The following is a 9,049-nucleotide window of genomic DNA, read 5'->3' on the forward strand; positions in this document are numbered from 1 at the left end:
CAAAATCCACAATCAGTTCCTAGGTTTTGCTGGTGTTGAGGGCCAGGTTATTGCGCTGGCACCATATGGACAGTTGTTCGATCTCTCTTCTATACTCTGACTCATCCCCATCAGTGATATGCCCCACAACAGTGGTGTCGTCAGTGAACTTGATGATGGAGTTTGCACTGTGACTGACTACGCAGTCATGAGTATAGAGTGAGTACAGCAGGGGGCTGAGCACGCAGCCTTGAGGTGCTCCCGTGCTGATTGTTATCGAGGCTGACACATTTCCACCAATACGACCAGACTGTGGTCTGTGAATGTGGAAGTCGAGGATCCAATTGCAGAGGGATGCACAGAGACCCAGTTTAGTGACTTTGGTAACCTACTTGGAGGGGAGGATTGTGTTAAATGCCGAGCTGTAATCGATGAATAACACCCTGACATATGAGTTTTTGTTGTCCAAGTGGCCCAGAGCGCAGTGGAGGGCCAGCGAGATTGCATCCACCATTGATCTGTTGTGGCGGTGCGCGAACTGCATTGGGTCCAGGTTTTTGTCGCGGTAGGAGTTGATTTGCTCCATGATCAACCTCTCAAAGCACTTCATCACCACCGGCGTTAGTGCCACTGGTCGATAGTCATTGAGGCACTTCACCTTACTCTTCTTGGGCACTGGTATAATTGATGCCCTTTTAAAGCAGGTGGGGACCTCAGACCTCAGAAGTGAGAGGTTGAAAATGTCCGTAAAAACTCCAGCCAGTTGGTCCGCACAGGTTTTTAGAACACAACCCGGTATACCATCAGGTCCAGGTGCTTTCCGGGGGTTCACCCCTCTGAAGGATTTCCTGATGTCGGCCTCTGTGACTGAGACTGAAATGCCATCACAGCGAATGGGGGATTGGGAAGGCACATCAGTATTCTCCCTATCAAAGCGTGCGTAAAACGCATTGAGCTCGTCAGGGAGTGATGTTTCGCCGACATTCGAGCTGCCTCCTGGTTTTGCCTTGTAGGAGGTGATTGCATTCAGGCCCTGCCACAGCTGCCGAACATCTGTATCATCCTCCAGTTTGGAGCAGAAGTTCCTTTTGGCCTTTTTGATGGCCTTACCAAGGTCGTATCTGGACCTCATGTAGGCCACTGTATCATTGTAAGTGAATGCCCTGTGTCTGGACCAGAAGAGTGCGGATCTCAAAGTTCATCCAAGGTTTCTGATTGGGAAACACTCGGAAGGTTTTTGTAGGGATGCAGTCCTCCACACATTTCTTTAAGAAGTCTGTAACGACTGTGGCGTATTCGTTCAAGTCCGTTGCCGAGTCCTTGAACATTGCCCAGTCTACAGACTCCAAACATTCCTGGAGTTGTTCATTCTGACCTGAAGTCCTGCCCGACGGCCACGTTTCCGGACACAATGGATGCCTCCCTTTTATTTCCGGGTACTGTACTTGCTGTACCTGCTGTTTCTGTGGACCTGCGCTGGAACGGGGATTCCCTCACAGACGGCAGCTCCAGCCCCGTAACGAACGGTGTTCCCTCAAAGTCGGCAGCTCCAGCTCCATTGTTCCTGGAAGATCCAGCCCGTTGGTTCTGGGGGTCATCCTGGGGTCTCCAGGTACCGTACCTGGGATCCTCAGTCGGGTCGGGAGTTTCACAGCCAGCGTGGGAAAATTTAAAGTCCGGAGCTCCCGCAGCTGAGGGAGATCGCAAAATTGCGAGAGCCTTGAGGTGCTCAAGCAGCTTGTCCAAAACGGCACCGATTTCTGCCGTTTTTCTGATCCAGATAAGTTGTTGGAAGTTGTAGTTGAGCCTTTTATGTTCCGGAGCTCCGCAAAAGTCGCTGCAGGCAGGCGCCATCCACACAAATGCGTCACGGGTGCTGTTTGTGATCATATCTGCATGTTGAGCTCCAGCTGGACCTGAAAGTTCAGAGTAGAAATGGTGGCTGATATTTGAGCCATTTTTTTTTATGCTGCTAACCCAACACAAATAACTCCACATAATGTTCCAAGTAGATGAATCCATTTGATTCATTTAACTAGAAAAGTATTTAAAACTGAGTGGAAGATAGTTATCTGTCCATTAATTGGTTCAGTGTACAAATTTGTGTGTTTCCAGATCTACTGTTTTAATTGCCTTTGTCTCATTATCGCATGAGCTTGTGCATTAATGCACATCTGTCATGAATACTAAATGCATTTAATTGTTCTTCATTGTTAAGAAGCCAAAGTGATGGGCAGGTAAAACAACTATAATGTTCTAAAAAGGTAGAAGTGTAGATGAGATAACTAAAGTGCTGTTATGTTAAGATAAGAGGGTAAAGATTGTTTTATTCTCATATGTCCCGGATGGGACAATGAAATTCTTACTTGCTGCAGCACAATAGAAAATGTGAATATGAAAACATAGTACATAACGGGGGAAGAGAAAAAAAAAGTTCAATAAATAACAAATATAGTGCAATAATAATATAGTATTTTGCAGTTCAGGGCTCAGAGCTTATTTGTTGTCGAGTTTAATAGTCTGATGGCTGAAGGGAAGAAGCTGTTCCTGAACCTGGACATTACAGTTTTCAGGCTCCTGCACCTTCTTCCTGATGGCAATAGTGAAATGAATGTGTGGCCAGGATGGTGTGGGTCTTTGATGATTTTGGCTGCCTTTTTGAGGCAGCGACTATGATAGATCCCTTTGACGGTGGGGAGGTCAAAGTCAGGGATGGACTGGGCAACTTTTTGAGGTCTTTTCTGCTCTTGGATGTTCAAGTTGCCGAACAAGGCCATGATGCAACCAATCAGAATGCTCTCTACCGTCAATGAAACATAGAAACATAGAAAATATGTGCAGGAGTAGGCCATTCGGCCCTTCGAGCCTGCACCGCCATTCAATATGATCATGGCTGATCATCCAACTCAGTATCCTGTACCTGCCTTCTCTCCAAACCCCCTGATCCCTTTAGCCACAAGGGCCACATCTAACTCCCTCTTAAATATAGCCCATGAACTGGCCTCAACTACCTTATGTGGCAGAGAATTCCAGAGATTCACTACTCTCTGTGTGAAAAATGTTTTCCTCACCTCGGTCCTAAAAGATTTCCCCCTTATCCTTAAACTATTACCCCTTGTTCTGGACTTCCCCAACATCGGGAACAATCTTCCTGCATCTAGCCTGTCCAACCCCTTAAGAATTTTGTAAGTTTCTATAAGATCCCCCCTGAATCTTCTAAATTCTAGCAAATACAAGCCAAATCTATGCAGTCTTTCTTCATATGAAAGTCCTCACATCCCAGGAATCAGTTTGGTGAACCTTCTCTGTACTCCCTCTATGGCAAGAATGTCTTTCCTCAGATTAGGAGACCAAAACTGTATGCAATACTCCAGGTGTGGTCTCACCAAGACCCTGTACAACTGCAGTAGAACCTCCCTGCTCCTATACTCAAATCCTTTTGCTATGAATGCTAACATACCATTCGCTTTCTCCCAAGTGTGTAGGATAGAACTAATGATTGGGTGATCGATGGTTCGTGTGGACTCAGAGCCAAAGGGCCTGTTTCCACACTGTATCTCTAATCTGCACAATCTTGCATCTATTGTCCTCCCCACCTTTCCTGCCATCTAAAATTAACTTGTTTTCTTTCTTTCCCAGTTCCCTGGAAGAGTCCCAGACCTGGAACATTAGCTGATTTATTTCCCCTGGTGCTACCTGAACTGTTGATTGTTCCTAGCATTTTTGTTTTTTATTTCAATGGTACAAGTACCTATGCTACTATATTAGCATCCTCTTTAAGTGCCCAGTAGATATCTCAAAGTCCATGCTTGAAATGGCATGACACAAAGAAGGAGATCCATTAGATTTAGACAATATCTTTTCCTGAATTGAAAATTGATTAACTGACATCAAACCATGAATAGGTATAAAGAGCGTGTTTTAGAGATAATGTGCAACTGGTGAATAGCAGCCAGGATTAGTGCTTAATCCTTCCTAATTTTCTTTTTTTTTAGATAAAAAGAATGACTAAAATATCACTATAGATACATGGCTAGATAAGAAGAACATTGAATGGGCATACGGATAAAAGAACTAGCAGGCTGCTTTGCCAGAACTAACAGCTGATCTTTCCCAGAACATCAATGCTCATCACATGCCTTGATTCTCTAGTCACTAATAAATTATCAATCAACACATTGAATACTTTCAAAGATTTAGCCCCCTTCCTCCGCCCCATGCAACTGCTTGGGCTAGACTTCCAAAGATTTACAGACCTCCGAGAGAAGAAATCTCTCCACATCCCTGTCCGAAAGGAATGATCCTTTACCTGAAAAATTGCCTACTAATTCTCGATATCGCCACTTGGGAACAGTTTTTCTTAGCATTAATCCTGTTTATCCTCCCTGAATCTCATTTGGTTCAATAAAAATTGATCTCATTCTTATTTACTCCATGAGGTATTGTCAAACACTATGCAGCCTCTCTTCATATATCAGCCTCTTCATTCTCGGAATTAATCTTTCTACAGTGAAAGCACATCTTCCCTAAATGTGGGGACAAAAAAACTATATGCAGTATTCCAGATAAGGTCTCACTAGCATTATTTAAAGTTGCTTCACGATTTCGCTATTTTTGTACTCCATGCCTCTTGCAATAAAGGACAATGTCAAAGGACAAATTACATATATTATCACATACACCAATTTGTGCAGTGAAATTTGATTTACCATGTCGCACACAACTAAGATATGCACACTTTAGAATTTAACATAAAACATAAAAGGCATCCCCCGAAATCGAAATCAACGTTTCCCACTGTGAGGAAAGGCACCAAAATTCAGTCCTCTTCCTCTGTTCACCCATGGTCGGGGCCTATTGAGGTTTCCGCAGTTGTCGCTACAGGCCCGATGTTTCAGGCCCTCGAATGGAAGAATACTCTCAGCGGCCCAGAGCCTCTGAATTGGCCGCTTCCTACCGGAGACCACGGCTTCCAAAGTCCACAGGCCGAGCTGGGCGGATATTCAACACTGGCGACCTCAGCGAGACAATCCATGGCACCGCGATGTTAAAGTCAACTCCGCCCGCGGATGGAAAGTCAGCACCGCCCACAACTGGAAAGTCAGCGCCACCCACGGCTGGAAAGTCAGCGCCGCTAGCGGCTGGAAGCTCAGCAGATCACAGCTCCAAGGTGTCAAAGTCGGCAGTCCCCGCACTCTGGAGCTCCAACATGGCGACCTTGGTAAGGCATCGCTCGCTCCGTGGTGGAATCCAGTGCTGTGCCACCGCTGCTGAAGGTGAGGCTCTGGCCGGTCTCCGGCAGGAAAGGCCGCGCCAATCCAGGTGGTAGGCCGCGAGGAGGGGGGCGAAGATGCGGCTCGGAGAATAGTCGCATCCTCGACCAGAAAGTGACTAAGAAAAGTTTCCCCCTCCACATAAAAAAGACTAAAAGAACTCCAAAACAAACTAAAAATAACAAAAAGAATGAAAAGACAGATAGCTGCAGACTAGGCAGACACATTCGATGGCGCCACCATTCAAAAGGTCTCCATCCATGTTTCTAACAACTTGCTGTATCTGCAAGTTATTATTTAGTTAATGTACTCGAACTCCCCTGATCTCTTTGTAACCAACATTTTTAATCTCTCTCTATTTAAATAATAATTTACCTTTACCTTCTTTTCATAGTAGGTAACCTCATATTTTCTCACATTATACTCCATCTGCTCACTTCTTTCCCACACACTTAAACTATCTATATTTCTTTGTGGGCTCTTCAAGTCCTCGTCGTGACTTGGGAACAGACACACTGTCTATTATCAGTACATTTACTTGCAATACATCTGATTACTTCTTAAAAGTCATCAGTATTGATTATAAACAGTTGAAGCCCCAAAACTGATTTTACTTCGGAGTCATGTGAGTGACTACATGAAGAGCCCGCCAGTACGCTTGCGTGTCATTATCGCTACACGCATTGCAACGAGTCATTGGGGAGGAAGGGCGTTCCTCCCAAACGGCAGGTTTTGGAAACCTGCAACAGTAGGTAAGAGAACTTTGTTTCTTTTTTACTTACCTTTGTTTACAGGAAGGCTGTGGAAAGCTGGCGGGGGAGAGCTGCTATATAGGAGCAGGCAGCCAGCAACGGCCGGTGGCACGACAATCTCCCTTGGCGGGAGCCGGTGCGACTTCAGCTCCAGTAAAGGTACGGGTCGCCGACAACCGGTGGAGCACTCGGGAGCCGTCAATCTGACGACTCGGAAAACAGCCCAAGGACCTACAGGGTAAGGAGCGCTACATGGGTCCGTGGGGCTGAGAAGCTAAAAATAGCAGCGAGCGGTCGGTGCCCGTGAGCACCGGGTACGCGTTGGAGCTGCTGGGCCTGCGTCGCGAGTGGCCAGTTCCCCGAGAGGACTGCACCGCGTTGGAGCACCGCAGGCCCAAGTGGGAAAGGAGCGGCACAGTGGGGAGCACTGCACCGCGTTGAAACCACTTTACCTGCGGTTGCGAGCGGCCATTTCCCCAAGAGGACTGCACCGCGTTGGAGCACCGCAGGCCCAAGTGAGGGGGGAGCAGCACAGTGCAGAGCACTGCACCGCGTCAAAACCAACATACCTGCGGTTGCGAGCGGCCAGCTCCCCGAGCGGACTGAACCGCGTTGGAGCACCGCAGGCTAACGGTAGTACGGGCGGCTCAGTGCCGTGAGCACTGCACCGCGCTTTGGAGCACCGCAGGCCAATGGCACTACAGGGAACTCAGTGCCCGTGAGCACTGCGACGCGTTGACACTGCGGGACCTGCACCTGCGAGAACATACCGCGTTTGCAGCGATGCAGGTCCAAAAAAGAAGAGCAAATCCTTGAGTGGGTAAGTCCCATAGCAGCACCTTATACAGGGCTGTATCTCACTTCTACTATTATAGGGAAGTGCTGGAGGAAAAGACAGGGAGAAGGAAGCAGCACCTTTTCTATAGGGCTATAATCATGCTTCTCTCCCTCCAGTAGACTCTTTTGTCAGAAGAGTGCTGGGGTCTAGTCTAGGGCAAACCCTGGACAGGTAAACAGATGTAAGAGCTGTAATAATGAGGTAATGCTTTTTCTAAGTCACAAAGTACATAGAGTGCATTATTGGTCCTTTCGTGATAGAAATACAGGAATACTTATGTTGTGACTGAAGGATTTAGCAGTCCAAAAAATTTACTGACAAATTCTATTCCCATCTGTGAAGTCACATGGGAATGTCTGTCAATGTTTCAGGGGGAACAACAGTACAGCTGTGAGTAAAGCTAACTGGGAAAGATCTACAAACCAGGTTAGAAGCCAGCATAGACCATATGTTCTCTCTCTACTGCAGGGGCAAACATTAGCTGACACCATAGCGGCCACTTGCCACTGGGGATTGTAAATCCCTGAATGTATTAAACTAATCAATTAATGCATCTGGTTACATCCAACCGGGATTGACACGGGCCTGTGTAAACCCGAAACCTCCTAGCAATATCTTTTTATTTGGAGGGGACCGATCTAGAAGGTCAAGGAGTTGGACAACGAAGCCAAAATTGGAGCTCATCTAAACGTCCAAACATCATCCTCAAAGGTATCGCCCCTATATCTGAAGATGTGTACACCCACAACACACGGCCTCGGGGATCCAGATGAAAACAGCAAAACCAGAAGGAAACAAGGAGGTTGGTGCGAGAAGACATCGAATAAATAATTTTTTGACACTCGTATCTTAAACAGTATCCGGGGATACACAATAGAATTTTACAACACATAATCTTCTAGTCCGGCTGATATATCGACAGAGGAATTTGGAGGAGAACACGAAATGGATATTGGGCTATAGTATTTGCTGATGTTTCTACACGATATGGAACACCAGATGCCGATCTACTCGTATCCAGACATAATCACCAATTACCAAATATGTCATATGGGATACAGACACTGGACATCAGCATGGATGGGTTTTAGCTGCATTGTAAGGGGAGAATTATTATCTACGCATTCCCTTCCTAACAAATAGGGTATGGCGCTTGACGCATCAAACATAGATCAGATCTCGGCTTTTGGCCAAGATCAAGCATAATATCTGGGTTTTTATCAGTTTAAATATCTGATATGTCCCTTATCTAGGGACCATATATTAAAAAATAAATAAATAAATAAATAAATAATGCGATATATTCGTTAAGAACAGAAACCTTTTCTATTGTTAAGTATATTCGTTTTAAGAACGAAAATGGCAAGCATTGATTCAAAGGATGCTTACTATTTTCAGTACCCATAACAGGTGACCACGGACGTTATTTTATCTAATTGGATGGCTCAGCTCTAGCAGTATAGAGCACTACCTAATGTGTTTACATTAGTACCTAGGTTATTTACAAAATATAACAACCAGCCACATTATGGTAATGGCTTCGTTGGATGACATACTAATTGTGCGGGAACTTAGGACGGGCTGAACAAACGATAACAGCCACTTAACAATTATTGGAAACTAGGATTCATTATCCATCCAATTAAATCAAAATTAAAGCCTTCAAATTAAAGGGATTATTTGGGGTTCACCAATAACTCAGTTCCTCATGTCAGTAACTTTGCCAACAGAGGTTACAACCTTAATAAAGGCATACAGCAAAATCACTGACATCAGGATAAACCATCCATCAGACTGGTAGCAAGAATTTTGGCAACAGGTGGTACTGGGAATATGGGTTCCAGCCACATCATTCAGACCCTTACATTATAAAGATTTACAGAGGGCCAAAATATGAGCTCTTAAAAATTAATGGTGATCATTTCTATAAAATGATGAAGCCATACAGAAGCCATATTGAAACTAAATGGTGGAAAGATAACATTGGGCATTGCTCCAATCCTATCATTGTCAGCAACCAGTCTATGGTCCTACATATGCATGCTATGCACTAGGATGGTGTGTTACCAATTCCATCTCCAGCTGTGGAGGAAGATGGAATACACAGGAAGCATCATTATTACTAACACTGGGCATAACTACCTGGAAATGTTGGGTGTTTTTTCATGGCCTAAAGTCATGTTGCTCTGGAATATGTTAAACAGGTT

The 9,049-nt window shown here is 45.2% G+C and overlaps 1 pseudogene; it reads left to right on the forward strand.

The window, feature by feature from the left end:
* Positions 1-8,013: 8,013 nt before the first annotated feature.
* LOC129716364 (U2 spliceosomal RNA) lies at positions 8,014-8,122 on the forward strand (annotated as a pseudogene).
* The last annotated feature ends 927 nt before the right edge of the window (positions 8,123-9,049 follow it).

The sequence above is a fragment of the Leucoraja erinacea genome, chromosome 2 (assembly GCF_028641065.1).
Source record: "Leucoraja erinacea ecotype New England chromosome 2, Leri_hhj_1, whole genome shotgun sequence".
Classification (NCBI taxonomy): Eukaryota; Metazoa; Chordata; class Chondrichthyes; order Rajiformes; family Rajidae; genus Leucoraja; species Leucoraja erinaceus.